We start from the raw sequence: 21,626 nt of genomic DNA, 5'->3' as shown, positions 1-21,626 counted from the left end.
AGGTGATAGAGGGTGCAGGTGAATGCTGTGTTGTTGTTTCCTCTGAGCCTCAAGGGTGGGGCTGGGTGTGGGCTGCCTCCTCATCTGCTTCATCTCCACTCCAGGTACCAGGAAGCAGATGTGAAAGATTTAGCTGATGCTTAAGCAAACTTCCTCATCCAAGTAATGTTTCACTCTGTCAGTGCATCTGACAACTGCAGGCATCCTCTGAAAGTCCTGGCCTGCCTTCATCACATGCTGGCCCTCCCCAGCTAGGATTGTGGCCTCCTCAAATAGGACGAGGATCCAAATATCTTGCAGTCTGCCGTTGGTCTGGGCCTGATCCCTCATGTATGCATTTTCTGCAGACAGAAGGATTGAGTGCCATCTCAATGACTGCAAGAGTAATTTAGGTGCATGCATGCTAATGCCAATTTCTGAGGCCTTCCCAGGAAGTGATTAACAAGCAGGATGTCTTGCAACTCATAGCGAATCATAGAATGCCTACAGTACAGGAGGTCATTCAGCCCATCGAGTCTGTACTGACCACAATCCCACCCAATCCCTATTCCCGTAACCCCACGCATTTACTCTGCTGCTCCCCCTGACACTAAGGATCAATTTATCATGGCCAATCAACCTAACCTGCACATCTTTGGATTGTGGGAGGAAACCGGAGCACCCGGAGGAAGCCCACGCAGACATGGGAGAACGTGCAAACTCCACACAGGCAGTGACCCAAGGCCGGAATTGAACCTGGGACCCTGGCGCTGTGAGGCAGCAGTGCTAGCCACTGTACCACCGTGCCGCCCCGATAGAGGATTGAGAGCATGAAGTGGCTGCCACACGTTGAGTTCATCCCATCGACTGCTGAGTGCTGCAACCCAAACTCCTGTCTGAGCATCTCGCACACTTAAACTGTTTGATGTCCTTATGGGCAGTTACTTTATAGTGAGTAGACAGTGTAACTTACCCTGGTGGAGCAGTGCAGACCATTTGTTCCTTTTGGCATTGCAACCAGGTTCTTTTGTGTGCCCTTTGCTGCAACCTTTGTCCAGGTCACTTTGACCAGATGGGACTGCCTTGTGCTGCTGCCCACGGGAAGCAGGACCTTTCACCTTTCCTGGACAGCCTGGAGGAGAGCCTGTTGGGATGCATTGCTGACAAGTGGGGCCATGCGTTATCCGCTGTGACATTCTGGTATCTACAGTTTGCCTCCCCCTCTGGAACAACAGCCAGACTGACATTCCTGGCTTGAAATGAGTCAAAATGGTACCCAGACATTCAACGCCCTGAGATAAGTTCAACAACAGTGGCTTCCTGCCCACCCCTGCCACAAAAGTTGCTGAACTCCTTGTACATGGGTATGTCATACACTGACTAACGCAAGATCATGTGTGTCCAGCTGTCCCACCCGTAGCAGAAGACACTCCCATTTTCCACTCATTCTGCCCTTTTTTTAGGGTCTGTAGCCATCTGTGTTTTACTGTGGAGTATTCAATTTCTAGGTAAAAATACAGCTTCAGACAACATTGTGTTCAGATTATAAGGCTGTATATCATTTGGACCGTGTTTAATATTTCAAAATATTTCCTTGTTGATGAGTTGACCATTGTTTCGAATGCAAAATATTGTGATTGAAATCAAATCGGAGACTTTGTTTCTTAAGTTACGTTTGGCCTCTTAAATCTCATTCCTTTTTTTAAAAGGGGGGGAAGCTCACATGCCTGATTCAGCTGGCAGCTTTTAACTATGCTAATGTCTTGCATAACTGGATCATGACTGATGATCTCACACCTAGTATTTGTCCAGTGTTGATGACTTTGAGAAAACACTGTACTTTGATGACAAGGTGGTAAAGTCTACTTCACTTTATCTGCCGGGAATGAACAATGCACTCATTAATCCACTGGAAGAATCCATTTGCTTCAAGGAGGTGACTTCAATTTACTCTACTTGTATTTTTAAAATGTCAGTATTCTTTGAGGATTGGAATTCACTATGCTTATTTTGTTCTGGACAGAAAATATTAACCTTAAATCTTCAGAACCTATTGGAGATTATTTCAGTTTTGAACAAAGCAGCAGTTGGGCTTCTCCACCCCTCCAGCACTAATCAGATTACCACATTGATGTGTTTCAAGTTCTGTCGAGCAGGGTTAAGCCTCAACCACACACCATGAAAAGTGACTGGTAAGAACCCTCAGTGGAACATAAGCAGTATTTCATAACTTGATTTAATTTAAGAGATCTCACCAGGTTCTTGTCGTCATTTTGGGCATGTTGCATAGAATGAAAGGTGTCACTCAAATAATTGGTGTTTCATTTCGTAATGTGAAACTAGGAAATATGATTCAGAAGCAAGTCTAGTGACACAACAGTGTAAAATATGTTCCTTTATCTTCAAAGGATGTGGTTCTTGTGTTATTCAGTGTTCTGAATATGCTGTTGCTCTCGGGCATTAAAGACATGTTCTTCATAATATCAAAATATCGTGGAATATTTACCAGGCTTGTGTTATGTTTCACTGAAGGTACATTTGTTTTAGGATCTGAATATATTGCCTTGCGTTGTCTCTGTGAGTTAATTGATTTCTCTTTCTATAAGCAGTACTGGGGTTGGGTTGGCAGTAGTGCAGTCTGGATGCAACATCTGCACTTTAAGTGAGGCCTAGAATGATTCATCAGTAAGCTGCCTTGCTCATCATCTTATCCCAATGTGTCTGTTCAGTTAAATTAAAAGTTTAAAGCAAAAATATGAATGCAGCAAAAGCTAGTTGAATGCACCATGTACAAACATGCTTTATAGGATGTCTTCAGGTCAAGGGAGTAGAGGAGCAGGTATTGAAGAGAAAAGTGAAACAATTAATGTTGTGAAAAGCTGGTGATGTAGCTATGGAGGCAGATTGAACTTTCATCTTGTGATAGCATTAAACCAACCTAAAACCATATGAAAATACAAACTAGGAGCAGGAGTAGGCCACTCGGTCCCTCTAACCTGCTCTGCCACTCAATAAAATCATGGCTGATCCGATTGTAACCTCAACCCCACATTCCTGCCGAACCCCAATAATCTTTCATTCCTTTGCTTATCAAGAATCTATCTATCTCTGGCTTATAAATATTCAAAGACTCTGCTTCTAATGATTTTTCAGGAAGAGAATTCCAGAAACTTATGACCCTCCTCATTTCTGTCTTAAATGGGCAACCCATTATTTTTCATAGAATCATATATGTCTATATATATGTGTCTATATATGCCCTGTTTGTGAACACAGCTCCTCACTCACCTGATGAAGGAACAGCAGTCCGAAAGCTTGTGCTACCAAATAAACCTGTTGGACTTTAACCTGGTGATGTGAAACTTCTTACTCTGCTTACCCCAGTCCAATGCTGGCATCTCCACATCAAGTCCCCGAGGACCATATATGTTTCAATCAAGTTGTCTCTTACTCTTCCAAATTCCAGCGGATACAAGTGTCACCTGTTCAATCTTTCCTCATAAGACAACGCTCCAATTCCTGGTATTAGTATGGTAAACCTTCTCTGAACTGCTTCCAATGCATTTACATACATCCTTAAATAAGGAGACCAATACTTTACACAGATGTGATCTCACCAATACCCTGTACAACTGAAGTGTAACTTCTCTACTTTTGTATTCAATTTCACTACAATAAATGATAGTGTTGTTAGTTTCTATAATTACTGGCTATACCTGCATATCAGCCTTTTGATTCATGCACTCGGACACACACATCCCTCTGAATATTTCAGCTCTGCAATCTCTCATCATTCGGATATTTTTTATTCTTCCTGCCAAAATGGTTGAATTTCACATTTTCCCACATTATGCGCCATTTACCAGATCTTTCCCCACTCTTATCAGGGTCCTTTTGTAGGCTCCTTATGTTGTCTTCACAACTTACTTTCCTACCTCTTTTTCATGTCTTTTGTGCTATTTTCCAATCTAATAGAAACCTTCTCCACACCAAGAGAATTTTGGAAAAATAAAACAACGCATCAACTACCTCACCTACATTAATCACGACCACTGGATCATTCCCCCTCCCCCACCTCCACTGTGTGTTATTCTCTTTGCTGCAAAGAACAGTGTCAATCCCTCTCACTATACTGTCCTCTAGTACTACCACGTTCCTTTTTGTTCCCCCATTTGAATGGCTTTCTGTACCACAATGCCATAGTCAGTCAGTTCATCCATCCTGCAACCCTCACTTTCATCCAAGCAAGGTGAAATAACCTCAAACCTCTTGGACAATTCCAAATGCTGACACTGCTACACGTTTGCCCTCTGGGTCCCCTTAAGTGCTTCAGCTCTAGTCACACTCCTGTCCCTGACCACCTTCCAGATCAGAAGATTGTATCCTAAGGGGTGTGTGACTGCCTCCTAGTACAAAGTGCCCAGCTAACTTTCCACTGCCCTGCTGTGTTGCAGTGTCTGCAGCTCGGCCTCCAGTTCAGTGCCTCTGAACCAAAGCTCCTTAAGTCGCAGGCACTTACTGCAGACTTCCTTTGTTTATCAAGGCTTATTTTGACAACCTGTGTTACCTTATATTTTATACTAGTGATGATTCTTGATCATTTCTGTTAATGACAGAATCTCCATGTTGACATTGACCTGTGTTGACTATGCATTGCACCTGCTGCCTTTTTGTAAGTTAAATAGAAGCAAGAAAATGCAAATTCATTTGTGTTGGTCAGTTACAACTTCTGGCACCTATCCACATGCATTATTTGTTCACATACACAAGGGTCCTCCCATGAAAATGAGAATTGGTCACATAAAGTTGGATAGCTTCACCCAGTCTGTCTTCAGTGATGCAAAATGTTGAGCCTGAGATGTAAGCAAGCGCAAATGGACAAATAATGGACAAATAAATAAAAGAGTCAAGTAATTGCTTTGATCTATTCCTGCTCAGATATATGGGGTATTTTTAATGTTGGTTCAAAACTTTGTATTGAAGGATGCAAGATTAACTACAGACGGAGTGCATGGGGGAGACAACACCAGAGTGATTGCGCCTCCCTGATTTAGCTTATGATCTGGAGAGCTATTGTGTAATGAATTCGGTCAGTTCACAAATGGGACACCTGGTGAACTACATATTCCCCTTGGAGTTTGCCGTTTTCTCCTTTAGTTTCAAAATAGTATAATTTATTTGTAATTTTACTAAGATTTTCAATCTGTGTTTGGCTTACAAAAATAAACCATTTCCAAAGGCTTAACCTCAGAGATGATGCGTTATCCTAAATTCAAGGTTAACAATGGCATCAAAATTTGCATTTATATGGAGCTATTGAGTAGTACAATGTCCGAAGATGCTTCACAACAGTGTTTTCGGACAAGAAACTGACTCTGTCCTTACCTCAGCTCATCTGCTGTGGAAACCCTCATCCATGTCTTTGTTACCTCCAGAGTCCACGATTCCAATACTCTCCTGTCTGACCTTCTACTTTGCACCATCTGAAAACTTGAGCTGACCCAAAATTCTGTTACGTGTATCCTAACTTGAACAGAGTTATAAAGAACAAAGAAAATTACAGCACAGGAACAGGCAATTCGGCCCTCCATGCCTGCACCGACCATGCTGCCCGACTTAACTAAAACCTCCTACCCTTCCTGGGACCATATCCCTCTATTCCCATCCTATTTATATATTTGTCAAGACGCCCCTTAAAAGTCACTACTGTGTCCGCTTCCACTACCTCCCCCGGCAACGAGTTCCAGGCACCTACCACCCTCTGTGTAAACAATCTGCCTTGTACATCTCCTTTAAACCTTGCCCCTCGCACCTTAAACCTATGACCCCTAGTAACTGACCCTTCCATCCTGGGAAAAAGCTTCTGACTATCCACTCTGTCCATGCCCCTCATAATCTTGTGGACTTCTATCAGGTCACCCCTCAACCTCCTTCGTTACAAAGAACAATACAGCACAGGAACAGGCCCTTCGGCCCCTCCAAGCCTGTGCCGCTCAAGTGCCAACTAGACCATTCGTTTGTATCCCTCTATTCCCAGTCTGTTCATGTGGCTATCTAGATAAGTCTTAAACGATCCCAGCGTGTCCGCCTCAATCACCTTGGGAGTGCATTCCAGGCCACCACCACCCTCTGTGTAAAATACGTCCCCCTGACATCTGTGTTGAACCTTGCCCCCCTCAACTTGAACCTGAGACCCCTTGTGCTCGTCACCTCCAACCTGGGAAAAAGCTTCCCACTGTTCACCCTATCTATGCCCTTCATAATTTTATACACCTCTATTAGGTCGCCCCTCATCCTCCGTCTTTCCAGGGAGAACATCCCCAGTTTACCCAATCTCTCCTCATAGCTAAGACCCTCCTTACCAGGCAACATCCTGTAAAACCTTTTCTGTACTCTCTCTAAAGCCTCCACGTCCTTCTGGTAGTGTGGCAACCAGAACTGGGCGCAGTATTCCAAATGTGGCCTAACCAACGTTCTATACAGCCGCAACATCATATGCCAACTTTTATATTCTATGCCCCATCCAAGGCAAGCATGCCATGTGCCTTCTTGACCACCCTCTCCACCTGTGCTGCCACCTTTAAGGATCTGTGGACTTGTACACCCAGTCCTTCTGTGTGTCTATACTCCTGATGGTTCTGCCATTTATTGTATAGCTCCCCCTTACATTAGATCTACCGAAATGCATCACTTCGCATTTATCTGGATTAAATTCCATCTGCCATTTCTCCGCCCAATGTACCAGCCTATCTATATCCTGCTGTATACTCTGACAATGTTCATCACTATCCGCAACTCCAGCAATCTTCGTGTCGCGCGCAAACTTACTGATCACACCAGCTACATCTTCCTCCAAATCATTTATATATATCACAAACAGCAGAGGTCCCAGTACAGAACCCTGCGGAACTCCACTAGTCACAGACCTCCAACCGGAAAAAGACCCTTCCACTGCTACCCTCTGTCTTCTATGGCTAAGCCAGTTCTCCACCCATCTAGCAAGCTCACCTTTTATCCCGTGAGATTTAACCTTTTGCACCAGCCTGCCATGAGGGACCTTGTCAAACGCTTTACTAAAATCCATATAGACAACAAGCACGGCCCTTCCCTCGTCAATCGTTTTTGTCACCTCCTCAAAAAAACTCAACCAAATTTGTGAGGCCTGACCTCCCTCGTACAAAAACGACCTTCCTCATAGCTAATGCCCTCCATACCAGGCAACATCCTGGTAAATCTTTTCTGTACCCTCTCCAAAGCCTCCACATCTTTCTGGTAGTGTGGCGACCAGAATTGAACACTATATTCCAAGTGCGGCCTAACTAAGGTTCTATAAAGCTGCAACATGACTTGCCAATTTTTAAATTCAGTGCCCCAGCTGATGATGGCAAACATGCCATATGCCTACTTGACTACCTTCTCCACCTGCATTGCCACTTTCAGTGACCTGTGTACATGTACATCCAGATCCCTTTGTCTATCAATACTCTTAAGGGTTCTGCCATTTACTGTATATTTCCTATCTTTATTAGATCTTCCAAAATGCATTGCCTCACATTTGTCCGGATTAAACTCCATCTACCATCTCTCTGCCCAAGCCTCCAACTGATCTATATCCTGCTGTATCCTCTGATGGTCCTCATCGCTATCCGCAAATCCACCAACCTTTGTGTCGTCCGCAAACTTACTAATCAAACCAGTTACATTTTCCTCCAAATCATTTATATATATATATTACAAACAGCAAACGTCCCAGCACTGATCCCCGAGGAACGCCACTTGTCGCAGCCCTCCATTCAGAGAAACACCCTTCCACTGCTACCTTCTGTCTTCTTTGACTGAGTAAGAAGTTTAACAACACCAGGTTAAAGTCCAACAGGTTTATTTGGTAGCAAAAGCCACACAAGCTTTCGGAGCTCCAAGCCCCTTCTTCAGGTGAGTGGGAATTCTGTTCACAAACAGGGCATATAAAGACAGAGACTCAATTTACATGAATAATGGTTGGAATGCGAATACTTACAGCTAATCAAGTCTTTAAGAAACAAAACAACGTGAGTGGAGAGAGCATCAAGACAGGCTAAAAAGATGTGTATTGTCTCCAGACAAGACAGTCAGTGAAACTGCAGGTCCAGGCAACTGTGGGGGTTACAGATAGTGTGACATGAACCCAATATCCCGGTTGAGGCCGTCCTTGTGTGTGCGGAATTTAGCTATCAGTTTCTGCTCAGCGACTCTGCGCCATCGTGTGTCGCAAAGGCTGCCTTGGAGAACGCTTACCTGAATATCAGAGGCCGAATGCCGTGACCGCTGAAGTGCTCCCCAACAGGAAGAGAACAGTCTTGCCTTGTGATTGTCGAGCGGTGAGCCACTGACTGAGCCAGTTTTGTATCCACCTTGCCAGCTCACCTCTGATCCCATGCGACTTCACCTTCTGCACCAGTCTGCCATGAGGGACCTTGTCAAAGGCCTTACTGAAATCCATGTGGACAACATCCACTGCCCTACCCTCATCAATCATCTTTGAGTTATGTTCATCCTTCACTCCCTCTGTGCACTGACCAACAGTGGCTCAGAAATGTTTCAATTTTAAAACTTCCATCCTTATGTTCAAATCCTTCCTCGGCCTTTACCCTCCACAACTTTGTGACTTGTTCAGGCCCCACAACCCTCTGAGATTTTTGTGCTTCTCCATTCCAGTTTGTTGCCTGACATTGCTGTGTCATTGGTAGCTTTGCCTGCAGACACCTCGACCATCAACTCTCTTCAAACCTTTTCACCTCTTTTCCTTTCAGTCACTCTGAAAAACCTACCTTTTTGACCAAGTATTGACCAGGCTGCATGTTTAATGTCTTTGTGACTTCTTGTCATATTTTATGTGATTACACCCATGTACAAGCAGTCCTCGACATTACGATGTTCGAGTTACTTTGTATTTGAAATCTTCTGATTCACTTTCATAACACGAGAGGTCTCTAAGGACTGAAGAGTAGCCAATGTTGTTCCTTTTGTTTAAGAACAAAAGGGATTATCTGTGAAATTGTAGGTTGTCTTATGTCAGAGATAGGGAAATTATTGTAGAAGATTTTTAGGGACAGGATTTACTCACATTTGGAAAAATATAGAAATCATAGAAACCCTACAGCACAGAAAGAGGCCATTCGGCCCATCGAGTCCGCACCGACCACAATCCCACCCAGGCCCCAACCCCATATCCCCACATATTTGCCCACTAATCCCTCTAACCTACACATCTCAGGACACTAAGGGCAATTTTTTAGCATGGCCAATCAACCTAACCCGCACATCTTTGGACTGTGGGAGAAAACCGGAGCACCCGGAGGAAACCCACGCAGACATGAGGAGAATGTGCAAACTCCACACAGGCAGTGACCCAAGCCGGGAATCGAACCCAGGTCCCTGGAGCTGTAAAGCAGCAGTGCTAACCACTGCGCTAGCGTGCCGCCCCAATATGGACTTACTAGCGATAGGCAGCATGGCTTTGTGCGGGGGAGGTCGTGTCTCACAAACTTGATCAAGTCTTTTGAGGAAATGACAAAGATGATTGATGAGAGCAGGGCATTGGATGTTGTCTACATGGACTTTAGCAATGTCTTTGACAATGTCCTCATAGCAGGCTGGATACAATGGATACAGAAGGTGAAGTCACGTGGCATCCGCGGTGAGCTCATAAGATGGAAACAGAACTGGCTTGGTCATAGAAGACAGAGTAGTGGTGGAAGGGTGTTTTTCTGACTAGAGATCTGTGACCAGTGGTGTTCCACAGGGATCAGTGCTGAGACCCCTGTTGTTTGTAATGTATATAAATGATTTGGAAGAGAATGTATGTGGTCTGATTAGTAAATTTGCGGACTACACAAAGATTGGGGCAGCTGTGGATAGGGAGGAGGATTGCCAGAGAATACAACAGGAGAGGGTACAGAAGAGGTTTACCAGGATGTTGCCTGGTTTGGAAGGTGTTAGCTATGAGGGGAAATTAGACAAACTTGGTTGGTTTTCACTTGAACGTTAGAACATAAGAACTAGGAGCAGGGGTAGGCCATTTGGCCCCTCGAGCCTGCTCCGCCATTCAATAAGATCATGGCTGATCTTTTTGTGGACTCAGCTCCACTTACCCGCCTGGGCTGAGGGACGACCTGACAGAAGTTTACAAAGTTATGAGAGGCATAGATAATCAGAGTCTTTTTTCCAGGGTAGAAATGACAAGGGGCACAAAGGTTTAAGATAAAAGTGAGAAAGTTTGAAGGAGATGTGGGGCAAGTTTTTTTTTACATAGAGGGTGGTAAATACCTGGAATGTGTTGCCAGAGGAGGTGATGGAAGCGGATACAAAGCAACATTTAAGAGGCAGCTTGACAGATACATGAATAGGCAGGGAATATAGAGATACAGACCATGTCGAGACAAAATTTAGAAAGGTGTATGTGTCGGCGCAGGCTTGGTGGGCCGAGGGGTCTGTTCCTGTGCTGTACTGTTCTTTGGTCTTTATGCCACTTGCAACATTCAGAAATTGATGCTCGATTTTGACTTTACAATGTCTGTTTCAATTTTGCGATGCCACACCAGCACGTTCATAAATGGGCGTTGATGACCCAAAGTAGGTCAAAGCGATTTCAACATCTTAGAGAAGTTGCTCGTCCCAGATGTTTGGCAATTTTCTAAAATTATAATATGCAGAGGTGAAAGGATTGTAACCCAGTAGAATATACTTGATGAATTTTAATTATAAATTTATGAACAATGTCTTTGGGAATCCAAAATGTAGGTTTTTAGGGCAAATTCATTCTCAGGTTAGGTATCCTGTTTGCATGAAGTCTGTGCTGCTTCAGTTAGACCAATCCAGCATATCCCTGTTGAACCACACAGCAGGATTATGTCACATTCAATAACTGAATAAAAGCAAATTACTGCAGATGCTGGAATCTGAAACCAAAAGAGAAAATGCTGGAAAATCTCAGCAGGTCTGGCAGCATCTGTAAGGAGAGAAAAGAGCTGATGTTTCGAGTCCAGATGACCCTTTGTCAAAGCTAAAAGGCATAGAAAGTGGGAGATATTTATACTGTAGAGTAAGGGAATGAAAAATGAGTCATAGCCACAGTAACAAGGGGAAAGGCTGCTAATGACAGTCCATGGAATCAACTTCGCTTCCAGTTTCCACCCCTCCATCACCTTCACCTGATCCATCTCAAACACTTCCCTTCCCTTCCTTGACCTTTCTGTCTCTATTTCCAGCAATAGACTATCTACCAATATCCATTGCAAGTCCACTGACTCCCACAGCTATCTGAACTATAGCTGTTTGCACCCTACATCCTGTAAGGGCTCCATCCCATTCTCTCAGCTCCTTCGCCTCTGTTGCATTTGGTCCGATGATGCCACTTTCCAAAGTGCTTCTAATATGTGCTCCTTCTTCCTCAACCGTGGTTTCCCACCTACAGTTGTTGACAGGGCCCTCAACAGTGTGCGACCCATCTCCTGCACCACGATCTTCATCCCCTCCCCCACGATCTTCATCCCCTCCCCTCCTCTCCCTCCCAGAACAAGGATAGGGTCCCCTTTGTTCTCACATTTCACCCCACCAGCCTCCATATGCAAAGCATAATCCTCTGCCATTTTCGCCAACTCCAGCGTGATGCCACCACCAAACACAACTTCCTTCACTCCCTCTGTCAGCATTCCGCAGAGACAGTTCCCTCTGGGATAACCTAGTCCACTTCTCCACTCTACCCAACACCTACCTCTCCCATCACCCATGGCACCTTCCCATGCAATTGCAGAAGGTGTAACACCTGCCGCTTTTACCTCTTCCATGCTCACCATCCAAGGTCCAAAACAATCATTCCAGGTTAAGCAGCGTTTCATTTGCACCTCTTTCATTCTGCTCCCGATGTGGTCTCCTCTATAGCAGAGAGACCAAGCGTAGACTGGGTGATCGCTTTGCTGAGCACCTTCGGTCTGTGTGCAATCAGGACCCTGACCTTCCGGTTGCTTGCCATTTTAACACACGATCCTGCTCCCATACCCACATGTCTGTCCTTGGCTTGCTGCAATGTTCCAGTGAAGCTCAACGCAAACTGGAGGAACAGCATCTCATTTTCCGGCTGGGCACGTTACAGCCTTCCGGTCTCAACATCGAATTCAACAACTTCAGAGATTAACTCTACCCCACCTCGACCACTTTTTCATTTTATTTAATTTTTTTAAACTGTTCTCTACCTTTTATTTCTTTCTTGTCTTTCTTTATTTTTCTTTTCTCCCCCTCCACTCTTTACCCCTAGTTTATCCCCCCCTTTCCTTACCATTTCTCCCCCTTTGTTTCCCCTTTTCCCCCCTTTTCTCAATTTTACCTCTCTCCCACCCATCTCCCCCCACATCTTCATCTGTCACAGTTTACCCTCTGAGTTCAGCTTCTCTGCTGTTTGGCTATTCACACCTTCTATTCTCTTATGGACTGCCATTAGTAGCCTTTCCCCTTGCTTCTGTGGCTATGACATCTTTCATTCCCTCACCCTACAGTATAAATATCTCCCACTTTCTATGCCTTTTAGCTTTGACAAAGGGTCATCTGGACTCGAAACGCCAGCTCTTTTCTCTCCTTACAGATGCTGCCAGACCTGCTGAGATTTTCCAGCATTTTCTCTTATCTCACATTCAAAATGGCTATGTGTATTGTTTTTGTTACAAGTTGGGACACTAGATTGATTTTTGTTGGCAAGGGTAATATTGGGGGAAATTCGGATTCACCGTATTGATTGACTTTATTTTTATTCATACAGCTATAACATTTCACTGGATCTGAATGATGGCATGGTACATATGCACCAACAGACAAATTAGAAGTCGGGGTAGACCATTTGTACCCTCCAGCCTGCTCTGCCAGGTGATAAGATCACGGCTGATCTGATTGTGGCCTCAACTTTACTTTCCTGTCTGCCCCCCCAGAGCCCTTGATTCCCTTGTTGATCAAAATTTAACTCCGCCTTGAATAAATTCAATAATTCTGCCTCCACTGCTCTCTGGGAAAGAAAATTCCACAGACTAATGAAGCCCTGAGAGGAAAAAAAAATTCCTCCTCAAAACAGATGGAGTATTACAATTAAAAAGTCATGCTGGAACTGTACATGGCATCGGTGACCCCACACCTGGAGTACCGTGTATAGTTTTGGTCGCGTTACATAAGGAGCGATATATTTGTATTGGAAGCAGTTTAGAGAAGGTTCACTCGGCTGATTCCTGTGGTGAAGGGGTTATCTTATGAGGAAATGTTGAGCAGGTTGGGCATGGATTCATTGGAGTTCAGAATAAATGTTGTTCTTATTGCAATATTTAAGATTCCTGAGCGGGCTTGACAAAATGAGAGGATATTTTCGGTGGCACAACGGTTAGCACTGCTGTCTCACAGTGCCAGGGACCCTGGTTCGATTCCGACCTTGGGTCACTGTGTGGAGTTTGCACATTCTTCCCATGTCTGCCTGGGTTTCCTCTGGGTGCTCCGGTTTCCTCCCACAGTCCAAAGATGTTCAGGTTAGGTGGCCATGCTAAATTGCCCATTAGTGTCCCAAGATGTACAGGTTTGGGGGATTAGCCATGGGAAATGTACAAGTTACTGGGAGAGAGCCTGGGTAGATACTCTGTCAGAGAGAGTTGGCGCAGACTCAATGGGTTGAATGGCTCCTTCTGCACTGTAGGGATTCTATGATTTTCTCTTGTTGGGGAGTTTGGAACTAGGGGGCACAGTTTAAAATAAGGGGTCTCCTGTGGGTCATTGAATATATTCAACGCTCCATTAGATAGATTTTTGTTTTAGTATCCAAGGATGTTAAGGGTAAACTGGGTGGGGTGGCGGGGGTGACAGGAAGGTGGAGTTAAGGCAATCATCAGATGTCATTTAATGGAGGGAGCAGGCTTGAGGAACCAAATGGCTTACTCCTATTTCTTATGTTCTGAGATTGGGCAATTCCAACAGTTGCATTCGGGAAAACATTGATTTGAGGTTTGAATCCTGTGGCTGCTGTTCGGATTTGTTACTTTTTCAAAAATATTGAGGCCATTCAGAATAATAAAGGAGTTTATTCAGGGTCTATATTACACTCGATGAAAATATGTTAGTCAAGATTTATCTATCTTTTAACAAAAACACAATGGAACTGGAAGTGCGTCTTGGTTTCTAACATTGCTATTGAAATTTCCCATAAAAGCTCAGCTCATTGCAATTAATCTTCTCATGTCCTAGAACATAGAACATAGAACATTACAGCGCAGAACAGGCCCTTCGGCCCACGATGTTGCACCGACCAGTTAAAAAAAAAAACTGTGACCCTCCAACCTAAACCAATTTCTTTTCGTCCATGAACCTATCTACGGATCTCTTAAACGCCCCCAAACTAGGCGCATTTACTACTGATGCTGGCAGGGCATTCCAATCCCTCACCACCCTCTGGGTAAAGAACCTACCCCTGACATCGGTTCTATAACTACCCCCCCTCAATTTAAAGCCATGCCCCCTCGTGCTGGATTTCTCCATCAGAGGAAAAAGGCTATCACTATCCACCCTATCTAAACCTCTAATCATCTTATATGTTTCAATAAGATCCCCTCTTAGCCGCCGCCTTTCCAGCGAAAACAATCCCAAATCCCTCAGCCTCTCCTCATAGGATCTCCCCTCCATACCAGGCAACATCCTGGTAAACCTCCTCTGCACCCTCTCCAAAGCCTCCACATCCTTCCTGTAATGTGGGGACCAGAACTGCACACAGTACTCCAAGTGCGGCCGCACCAGAGTTGTGTACAGTTGCAACATAACGCTACGACTCCTAAATTCAATCCCCCTACCAATAAACGCCAAGACACCATATGCCTTCTTAACAACCTTATCTACTTGATTCCCAACTTTCAGGGATCTATGCACACATACACCTAGATCCCTCTGCTCCTCCACACTATTCAAAGTCCTCCCGTTAGCCCTATACTCAACACATCTGTTATTCCTACCAAAGTGAATTACCTCACACTTCTCCGCATTAAACTCCATCCGCCACCTCTCGGCCCAACTTTGCAACCTGTCTAAGTCTTCCTGCAAACTACGACACCCTTCCTCACTGTCTACCACACCACCGACTTTGGTGTCATCAGCAAATTTGCTAATCCACCCAACTATACCCTCATCCAGATCATTAATAAATATTACAAACAGCAGTGGCCCCAAAACAGATCCCTGAGGTACACCACTTGTAACCGCACTCCATGATGAATATTTACTATCAACCACCACCCTCTGTTTCCTATCCGCTAGCCAATTCCTGATCCAATTTCCTAGATCACCCCCAATCCCATACATCTGCATTTTCTGCAGAAGCCTACCATGGTGAACCTTATCAAACGCCTTACTAAAATCCATATATACCACGTCCACTGCCTTGCCCCCATCCACCTCCTTGGTCACTTTCTCAAAAAACTCAATAAGGTTAGTAAGGCACGACCTACCTGCCACAAAACCATGCTGACTATCACCTATCAATTCATTACTCTCCAAATAACTATAAATCCTATCCCTTATAATTTTTTCAACATCTTGCCGACAACAGAAGTGAGACTCACCGGTCTATAATTCCCGGGGAAGTCTCTGTTCCCCTTCTTAAACAATGGGACAACATTCGCTAACCTCCAATCTTCTGGTACTATACCAGAGGCCAACGACGACCTGAAGATCAGAGCCAGAGGCTCTGCAATCACTTCTCTTGCCTCCCAGAGAATCCTTGGATAAATCCCATCCGGACCAGGGGATTTATCTATTTTCAGACCCTCCAGAATATCCTGCACATCCTCCTTATCAACTGTAATACTGTCTATTCTACTCCCTTGCAACCCAGTGTCCTCCTCAGCTATATTCATGTCCCCTTGCGTGAACACCGAAGAGAAATATTGGTTCAATGCTTCACCAATCTCCTCCGGTTCCACACATAACTTCCCTCTGCCATCTATAACTGGCCCTAAACTTGCCCTAACCAACCTTCTGTTCTTGACATACCTATAGAACGCCTTAGGATTCTCTTTAACCCTATCCGCCAAAGTCTTCTCATGTCCTTTTTACTTTGTTCTAGTTCAAAGGTCACTTTTTGTGCTAAAAGACAATTTCTGCGTATTTATACCATTTCCATTGCGCAGGTTAATCTACCTCAGTCATGGGAATTTGTGGGCTCTATTTCACAAACATTGCAAGGTGAATGAAGACGTGCTGTTTTCTTTAGTATTGCCAAAAGCTTATCCTGGGAGGTAAGGTCTAATGACAGTGCGAGTTCCATGGAGGTAATGCAAGTACTATTTGCAAAGACCACGATTTTTGATGGATGTAAGCCTGTACAGGTCAGCAATGTCTGGAAGGGTTTGGTGGTCAGAAAATAAAATTAGGGACCAGGATTTTTAAGGGGATGTCTATGCGCACGTGTGTTGCTTCAATGCTGTGGGATATGCCCCACGTTTTTAATGTACTGGTGACCTGGTGTATTATACAGTTGCTTCTTAGGTTTCATGTTGTACAATGTGTTGATTTGATGATGGTGTGGGTTACTCAAATCCAAATTAAATTTGCATGATTACATTATGATTAGATTTTGTAAGTAGATGTGTTGTTGTAGGAGCCATACAATAAATAAGGAACCTAGAAGCAGGAGTAAGCCATTCGGCCCTTCGAGCCTGCTCCACCATTTATTTTTATAGCAACCGTCTTGACTTGTACCAGTACCTTCCACTCACATAGCCAGAAATTAAATTTTTCTTCATGCACACCACCACCTTTTTGAGAACAAATAGAAATGGGCAATAAAGACTGAACTTGCCAGTGATGCCTATGTCATGTGAATGAATAAAAAACTCTTTCTGGGGAGGTAGTGGAACAGGATGATGCCTCTGAGATGCCATTAGAGTAAAAGTGCTTATGGCAGAACTGCAGTTCCTGTCACAATCATCTTTTTAGCATTTCACCAGTGTTTAACTATAAATATTCAGCTTCATTCAAAGTCCACCACTAATTTTTATGAAGTTTAGACTTTTAAATGCAGTGACAGTCTTCAACTTTACAGTGACACCTGGCATCTTTCAGCACGCACATTTTTCTGTTGTCCTGTTTGGCTGATCAGGTGATATGCCCACATCTAGCACGGATAAGGTTCAAAAGAACCTTATAACTTTGCATCACAGAAAGAGGCCCTTCAACCCGTCCTGCCTATGCCAGCTTTCTGAAGGAGCTGTCACTTTGACCCTTATTAACCACCATATTTTGTAAGTTAGCGATACAACAGCCATGCCCACTGTTGTGCAGCTGCTAGTGATGGTTGTAGTTAACCTCCACTGTGCTTGTGATTGTTTCATAATTTCCATTTTAAATCATTAATGAGATCTCCATCATAATGCAGCATCTACTGCAAGCATTTACCGTTAAACTTCTGCTTTGGAAAAATATCTATCATGCAATGGGTTAAAATGTAGGGCGTTGTGTTGTAGGTTACCTTGCTCCTACAAGTTAAGGCTAAAAACCATTGCGCCAAAGTGCTTTGCATCAGGGGTTGGGTTGCTTGGAAAGTCTCCAACAACACGCTGACATCAGACGGGGAAGGCTTAGTGCATGCACATTTCAATTACAAGAATTTCTAACTGGGTCAGTGCTAGTGAATCACTTGTTTTTATCTTGTAGGAGGGGGCGGCAGTTTTTTCTGTCAGTCTCGTCCATGAAGACATTTATTTTTCTGATGTGCTAATGACAGCTTCTTGCAGTGGTCGTTAAATGATATGTAGCATGAAAGATAATTGGGATTGAATTAATTAAATATAAACTGGCTGAATTTTTAGATTGATAGACAGGCTATTTGTTAATCAGCTGTATTAATCTGGTGAGGACTGATTGTATTTTTACCCAGATTTAGGATGATCTAATCATTTGGAGATTTTTTAATAATTCACTTGTGATGTGGGCGTTACTGGCAGGGCCCATGCTTATTGCCCATCCCTAATTGCCTTTGAGAAAGTGGTAGCGGGAATTTCTTTCCCAAGGGTCATTAGTGAACCAGATGGATTTTTATGACAATTCAGCAGTTCCATGACTACCATTATTTATAGTAGCTTTGTATTCCAGATATATTTAATTAACTGAATTTGAATGCCCCAGCTGCTGTGGTAGGATTTGAATTTGTATCTCTGCATCATTAGTCTCAGCCTCTGGATTACTAGTCTAGTACCGTAACTACTGTTGCCTTTCACCATTGTAAAGGAAGCCAAAGCTTACAGATTGTCACTGTATTTGATGGAAATAATACTCAGCGTTTCATTATAGAGTTTGATACTCTTGCTGTTGTTTGCTGGCCTTGTGCACTATTCAGTACCAGCTGATTTGTAAAGTGCAGGAACAGTAACTTCCCTGCTTTCTCTGTCCAGTACAAAGCAACTGGTTTGATAAGTGGTCATCATTCATGATAGCACAACGTAACTGTCTTTTCCTTTCCAAAAGGAAAGTGGACAGAGCCTTCACCATAGAATTAAGATAACTTTGGAGCAAATGGTTTGGACAAATCTGTGATTTCCTACATGAGATTTATTTCCCAAGAAGTAAATTATGTGTAAGCTCTGGAGCCAGTAACAATGCTGTTGTCTGATTGGTTCTGATCCATATCAAAACAGAAGCAGAGAAATATATGGAGAAGAAAACTTATCTTGGGGTAAGCCAGGGAGATAGAACCAAGTACTTATTTATTAGAGGGCTGGTACAGGCACAACCCATTCAGATCACCAATGTCCTTCAACAACAACCGGATATCCGTCCATCTGCAAGAGGTGATGGGAATGCAGTCTCAAAACCCAGGACAGGTCAGATGAGAAATCTGCTCCACTTCTTTTGACGGTAGAACTATTGGAAAGGCAAAGTCTGCCACAAGTGACACTTGCATTATCCCTTTCAGATGGTGCGGGTGATCTGTGCTGGCCTCTAGTTTGCAGGGCTGGCATCTGCTTTGGCACTTCTGAAACCACGTGTTGTCATGGTGGCGAATTCCTGCTTACGGTTGGTGTTTCCAAATACATTGATCATTAGCTGGAGTTTCCCCACTTCTCGTGACTGATGTTGAGGGCTTTCCTGTCTCTTTTGACAGGATCCTTGTATTGGAGTTTTGGACACTCTGCTGGTCTCTTGGCATTAGCAGGCTCCCTGTATAGTGTATCTGTGGGGATGCAACCATCTTCTATCCTGTCCACATGCCCAAACCATCAAAGCCTTATTTACCTGGGATTGCAGGACTGAGGTATGAGGAAAGACTGAGTCAAGTTTACAGTCAGAAACCTATAAAATTCTAACGGGGCAAGACTGGGTAGATGCAGGAAGGATGTGAAATAGGGCAGCATGGTAACACAGTGGTTAGCACTGCTGCTTCACAGCTCCAGGGACCTGGGTTCGATTCCCGACTTGGGTCACTGACCGTGTGGAGTTTGCACATTCTCCTCGTGTCTGCGTAGGTTTCTTCCGGGTGCTCCGCTTTCCTCCCACAGTCCAAAGATGTGCGGGTTAGGTTGATTGGCCATGCTAAAAATTGCCCCTTAGAATCCTGAGATGCGTAGGTTAGAGGGATTAGTGGGTAAATATGTAGGGATATGGGGGTAGGGCCTGTGGTCGGTGCAGACTCGATGGGCCAAATGGCCTCTTTCTGTACTGTAGGGTTTCTATGATTCTATGTTCCTGATGGTGGGGGTGTTCAGAACCAGGGGCCATAGTCTAAGGACATGGGATAAACCTTTTAGGATAGAGAGGAGGAGAAATTTCTTCACCCAGAGAGGTAAGCCTGAGGAATTTGATACCACTGAAAGCAGTTGAGGCCAAAACATTATGTTTTAAGAAGGAATTAGATATCACACTTATGGCAAAGGGAATCTAAGAGTATGGGGAGAAGGTGGGATCAGGCTATTGAACTGGATGATCAGTCATGATCACAATGAATGGTGAAGAAGGCTCGAAGGGCCGAGTGGTCTGCTCCTGCTCCTATTTTCGATGTTTCTATGTTACCTGATTTACGCCAGCATGAATAGGGGTGTCTCAGTGAGTTCAGGGAACATGGATATATTTTGGGGACAAGAAGTAATTTCAGATAAAATGGTGTGTTCAGTTAATGTACTTCAGTGTTATAATATATTTTAGCTTTCTTGTGTGTTTTCCTTTCACTTCAATAAATACACTATTTACTGTTTGTACAATGATTGGATTGGTTCCTCACTGGGTTGTACATGGTTTCTCACATCATTCCAAACAAAAATACGCCACTAAAATCAGTGTTTCAAGTTATCCTTCGGATTTTTGAGACACTCTGGCAGGTAACACCAGCGGAGCTCTTAACAGTAGTAAAATATTCTGAAGCCCTTTGACACAAGGAATGTACCACACCATCTGCTCTGGCCAATGTGTAACTCCTGAGATATGTGGTTAACTCTTAATCCCCTCAGAGATGGTTCAGCAAGTCCCTCCGCCACAAAAAGGATCACACTGTAAGACGACCACCACCCTCACAGATGATTTCTTTACTTCCTGGCACCAGTTCAGTCTGCATAAAGACTTGGACAGCCCTCCTTAATTTTATAAGGAAGTTATATTACTTGAAGGGAGAATGAAAATGAAGATTGTTTGTTATAATCTGCTTTGCAATGTGAAAAGGGGCAAATGTGGCCTGTAAATAGAGTCATAGAGGTTTACAGCATGGAAACAGGCCCTTCGGCCCAATTTGTCCATGCCGCCCTTTTTTTTTAAACCCCTAAGCTAATCCCAATTGCCCGCATTTGGCCCATATCCCTCCATACCCATCATACCTATGTAACTATCTAAATGCTTTTTAAAAGACAAAATTGTACCCGCCTCTACTACTACCTCTGGCAGCTTGTTCCAGACACACTCCACCCTCTGTGTGGAAAGAATTGCCCCTCTGGACACTTTTGTATCTCTCCCCTCTCACCTTAAACCTATGCCGTCTAGTTTTAGACTCCCCTACCTTTGGGAAAGGATATTGACTTTCTAGCTGATCTGTGCCCCTCATTATTTTATAGATCTCTATAATATCACCCCTCAGCCTCCTACGCTCCAGAGAAAAAAGTCCCAGTCTATCCAGCCTCCTTATAACTCAATCCATCAAGTCCTGGTAGCATCCTAGTAAATCTTTTCTGCACTCTTTCTAGTTTAATAATATCCTTTCTATAATAGGTGACCAGAATTGCACACAGTATTCCAAGTGTGGCCTTACCAATGTCTTGTACAACTTCAACAAGACGTCCCAACTCCTGTATTCAATGTTCTGAGCGATGAAACCAAGCATGCCGAATGCCACCTTCACCACTCTGTCCACCTGTGACTCCACTTTCAAGGAGCTATGAACATGTACTCCTAGATCTCTTTGTTCTCTAACTCTCCCCAGTGCCCTACCATTAACTGAGTAAGTCCTGCCCTGGTTCAATCTACCAAAATGCATTACTTTGCATTTGTCTAAATTAAACTTCATCTGCCATTTGTCAGCCCACTGGCCCAATTGATCAATATTCCGTTGCAATTGGAGATAACCTTCTTCACTGTCCACTATGCCACCAATCTTAGTGTCATGAAGGACCAGTTACCTC

The 21,626-nt window shown here is 43.9% G+C and overlaps 1 protein-coding gene across 1 annotated transcript in view; it reads left to right on the top strand.

Annotated features, from left to right (window-relative positions):
• Positions 1–21,626, top strand: part of LOC144480179 (serine-rich coiled-coil domain-containing protein 2-like) — a 612,858-nt gene that overhangs the window by 29,095 nt on the left and 562,137 nt on the right. The window lies entirely within an intron of this gene.

The sequence above is a fragment of the Mustelus asterias genome, chromosome 28, assembly GCF_964213995.1.
Source record: "Mustelus asterias chromosome 28, sMusAst1.hap1.1, whole genome shotgun sequence".
Classification (NCBI taxonomy): domain Eukaryota; kingdom Metazoa; phylum Chordata; class Chondrichthyes; order Carcharhiniformes; family Triakidae; genus Mustelus; species Mustelus asterias.
This window is presented reverse-complemented; position numbering and strand designations above follow the sequence as displayed.